At 35.1% G+C, this 4,651-nt stretch overlaps 2 non-coding genes across 2 annotated transcripts; one reads left to right on the top strand and one right to left on the bottom strand.

The window, feature by feature from the left end:
* Positions 1-317: 317 nt before the first annotated feature.
* Positions 318-390, top strand: TRNAT-UGU (transfer RNA threonine (anticodon UGU)). Its single transcript has one exon. It is a non-coding gene; the product is annotated as a tRNA-Thr (tRNA).
* A 1,266-nt stretch (positions 391-1,656) lies between these two features.
* On the bottom strand, positions 1,657-1,743 carry TRNAS-GGA (transfer RNA serine (anticodon GGA)). Its single transcript has one exon. It is a non-coding gene; the product is annotated as a tRNA-Ser (tRNA).
* Between the last annotated feature and the right edge of the window lie 2,908 nt (positions 1,744-4,651).

Here is a 4,651-nt window from a genome sequence, read left to right as displayed (position 1 = left end):
TATTCTATTCTATAATAGAATATAGAATTATTTCATATGTATATAGTATTATTTTGCGTTTTTAAATTTGATTTGAATGAAAAAAAAAAATTCTAGTGCTAGTGACTACTAATAAATGAAATAATCAAAAATAAATAATCAAATAGAAAATAATCAAAAATAAAATCAAAATTCATATTATATTAATAATTATTAATATTAATTAATATGTTATAATAATTTATAATAATTAATATTAATAATTATTAATAGCTAATAGCTAACTAAGATCCAATAGTTTCCCGAATTCCTATTCACGCACTATTTCTGTTATATGAGCCCGCTTAGCTCAGAGGTTAGAGCACCGCATTTGTAATGCGATGGTCATCGGTTCGATTCCGATAGTCGGCTTTCTCTATTTGTTCTATTTTTTTTTTTTTATCAGGATTGATCATCTTTCCTTGAGACCAAGGAATATTGAGAAGACCCCCCCCTTTTTTTTCTCCAAATGTCGGGTTACCGATCTATTATGTTATGTCGCGGGAACTTCCAACTATGAATAAAGAATAAAAAACGGATTGGAGCCGTTTGATCTATACAGAACAAATCAAGAAAAGGATCCTTAACTTCCCATATATACAATATACAAAATAATACGGATATTGATACAATTCATCTTATTCCTCTTTGTAGTACTTCAGTGGATTTAGCTTCGTTTATCGTTTAGTTCAGTATTAATTTAGGTTTATTCTGTAAAATGAAATTTCAATAAAATTAAGGAGTCTTTATGTCTCGTTACCGAGGGCCTCGTTTCAAAAAAATACGCCGTCTAGGGGCTTTACCGGGACTCACTAGGAAAAGACCTAGATCCGGAAGTGATCTTAGAAACCAATCGCGTTCCGGGAAAAGATCTCAATATCGTATTCGTCTAGAAGAAAAACAAAAATTGCGTTTTCATTATGGTCTGACAGAGCAACATTACTTAGATATGTTCGTATTGCTGGGAAAGCAAAGGGTCAACAGGTCAGGTTTTACTACAACTACTTGAGATGCGTTTGGATAACATCCTTTTTCGATTGGGTATGGCTTCGACCATTCCGGGAGCCAGGCAATTAGTTAATCATAGACATATTTTAGTTAATGGCCGTATAGTAGATATCCCAAGTTATCGCTGCAAACCCCAAGATATTATTACTATGAGGGATGAACAAAGATCCAGAGCTCTGATTCAAAATTATATGGATTCATCCCCCCACGAGGAGTTGGCAAAACATTTGAGTCTTTATTCATCCCAATATAAAGGATTAGTAAATCAAATAATAGATATTAAGTGGATCGGTTTGAAAATCAATGAGTTGCTAGTCGTAGAATATTATTCCCGTCAGACTTGAACCTAACTAAAATAACAAAGCTTTGGACAAGCCCCTTTTTTTTCTTTCGCCGAAGTAAATAGATCTAAGAGGTTTGATCCGGATTTTTCTCCCATTCACGTATTACAAATGGATCAGCGGTGAGATTTTTATTCCTTGTCCATTCTTTCCGTTCCGGTATTTTCCATACCACAGCAATTAGGAATAGAGAATCTATATCAAATAAAGTACGATTGGAATACTCGTATCAATTGTTATTTGATTTGATACATTGTAGTCGGTACCGTTGGTGAATTAGGTGAAGGTACGGAGAGAGAGGGATTCGAACCCTCGGTAAACAAAAGCCTACATAGCAGTTCCAATGCTACGCCTTGAACCACTCGGCCATCTCTCCTACATAATCTTATGATTATGACCCAGAAACCGAGTGAATAGCGAGTCATTCATATTATTGTATTATTGCAATACAGGTATGACCAATCAATTCTAAATAGAAAATAGAAAACTTTTCATTAAAGAAAGATCTTCCCTCGAGGATCGAGGATAAAAAAACATTTTTTTTCTTATCTTTTTCTTATCTTATTAAAAAGATTAAAAAAAAATAGATAGAATCTATCTATTCATGTTTGTCAAGAAGACGATCCCGTCTTATTCTTAGATTTATACTGGATTAAACCAATGAATTGGAACAAGTCAACTGACCCTATTTTATACTATGGTTACATTTAGACTATTATGGTTCCATAGGAATTCCAAAATTCCTTTCTAGTTTCAGATTTCTCAACAACAATTCCTCTCATGAGCTACCCCACAATCTATTACAAATTCATGAATCGTCCCATGGATTTTTTTGATATTTCGATTGCGTGGTGTATACACACTATGCACAAAAAATGGATGGTTATTCTTATTCTATTTTTCATCATGGAATGATTCTATTATTTGATTTGATTTTTTTTTTCTTTGGATCATAATCAAATCAAAACTTCTAGAGTCATCAGAATCTGTAGGAAAAACTTCCTTGATTCCTGAGCTTCGATAAAATAGGAATAGTTCCGTTCATTGGTATACTACTTAATATTTATACTTAATACTTAATTTAAATGAAATACAATCGGATTCAAATATTTCCTATCCATCCCTGCCCCAAAGGGACAATTTGAGTGGAAGGTCGACACCTTTTTTTTTAGAATGAGTCCGTTTGTTTTTATGTGATTTCGTACTATACAATTCCTTTGTTTGTGGGATCATTTTCCCTCTAGGGGTAATGAGAAGAATTATGGAATGGATTGTTAACCATGCCTAGATCTCGGATAAATGGAAATTTTATTGATAAGACCTCTTCAATTGTAGCCAATATCTTATTACGAATAATTCCGACAACCTCAGGAGAAAAAGAGGCATTTACCTATTACAGAGATGGTGCGATTTGATTTTTTTTTATTATTATTTATTTATTATTTATGATTTACCGACCTCAGTCTTACGAGAAAGAGACATGATTCGTAATACAAAGAAAAAAGATTTTTGAAATAAACCTATGCTCGGTGAAGGTGAAATTTAGAGATAGAACAATTCCTTCTGTCGTGTATCCCCGATTGATGCAGCCTCAGATGCTTCAATTGTTGATTTGAGTATTGAGCGAAAGGTTACACCTACAGGTTCTGTATTGTAGGTCAATCCGACTCCACTAGGACCAGACCAATAGGCGGCATAGAGGAAGAAGCACTACACCTAGGAATCAACAACGCGAAAACTTTGTTATAAATTACCCCTTTTCCTTATCGGGATCGGACTAACAAGAATGGTTGGGACAACAAACATCCATCTCGTTCGTACTTTGGATACCCGTATAACCATCGAAGATCGTTGAAGTGACTAATTCCTGGAAATAGGGGGCGTTGAGGACAAAGAAATTGTTGGAGTTACCATTTCTATCTAGCACCAACATGGTTGGTGTTAAGAAAATATAGACCTCTTGCAGGAAGGCTGGCTAGAGATTTCTTGTAAAAACACCAGCCCCTGTCAGTTCATAATGAGAATATTTCAATCTTTTTTGATTCCATGGATTATTCCCCTTATTACTATGCACAGAAGGGAGGAGGCCGTATGAGATGAAAGTCTCACGTACGTTTCTGGAACGGAGGATTCTTTGAATAGAATGAACGACCGTAACGGATGTCAGCTCAATCCGAAGGAAATTATGCGGAAGCTTTACAAAATTATTATGAAGCTATGCGACTAGAAATTGATCCCTATGATCGAAGTTATATACTCTATAACATAGGCCTTATCCACACAAGCAACGGAGAACATACGAAGGCTTTGGAATATTATTTCCGGGCACTCGAACGAAACCCATTCTTACCACAAGCTTTTAATAATATGGCCGTCATCTGTCATTACGTGCGACTATCTCCACTATAGAAAGAAGGAAAGAAAGATCAAACCTCCTAGTAAATACTAGAAAAAAATAGGCTTTCTACATATGCATCATTCAAAGCAACGAGTTTTATCAGCTGTAGCAAAGAAAGAGACTTCATAGGAGCCAAATATGAAGAAATAGGTACGGCCTATATATTAGATTCTATGGATAAAGAAAGGATCTAATTGATAGAGGAAGCACCGTAAAGATCAATTAGCGAGGTTTTGGGGCCGATACAATAAGAACTGCTTACTTATGTCATGATATGAGATAAAAGTTAGGAATCAACTTATGTAATAGAGTCGATCTACTAAGGTATTGAGCAGCGGTGTAGCATCAGATCCCAAAGATAGTAAGTCCTTTCTTTCTTTTGGAGGAAAGAAAATCTTTTTCAAAGATTCTATATGAAATTTCTATATGAAAATGAAACCGAGATAGTTACCTTTCATAAAATTCTAAGTATAAGGGGAGGATACCTATGCTTCATTCTTCTGAAGGTAGGAGAAAAGATAAAACTGATTTGATTATTGATTCAAATTAGAGTTTGAAACTCATGTAATTCACCTCTTCTATTCTGGTTAACTCGATAAAAAATCGGATCTATTTACGAGAAATCTCATTCAGTTAGATATGGTAGATTAAGATGGGACACCAAAAGAATTGACTGCTGAGCCGTATGAGGTAGGAAACTCTCAAGTACGGTTCTAAGGGAAGGAATCGACCCACCTATTCCGACCGGGGAGAACAGGCCATTCGACAGGGAGATTCTGAAATTGCAGAGGCTTGGTCCGATCAAGCTGCTGAATATTGGAAACAAGCTATAGCGCTTACTCCAGGTAATTATATTGAAGCACATAACTGGTTGAAGATCACACGA

Source organism: Tasmannia lanceolata, unplaced genomic scaffold (genome assembly GCF_043159265.1).
Source record: "Tasmannia lanceolata isolate RefF3 unplaced genomic scaffold, GAP_Taslan_0.1 ptg000143l, whole genome shotgun sequence".
NCBI lineage: Eukaryota > Viridiplantae > Streptophyta > Magnoliopsida > Canellales > Winteraceae > Tasmannia > Tasmannia lanceolata.
Note: the sequence above shows the minus strand (reverse complement) of the source record. Positions and strands in the feature narration are given on the sequence as shown.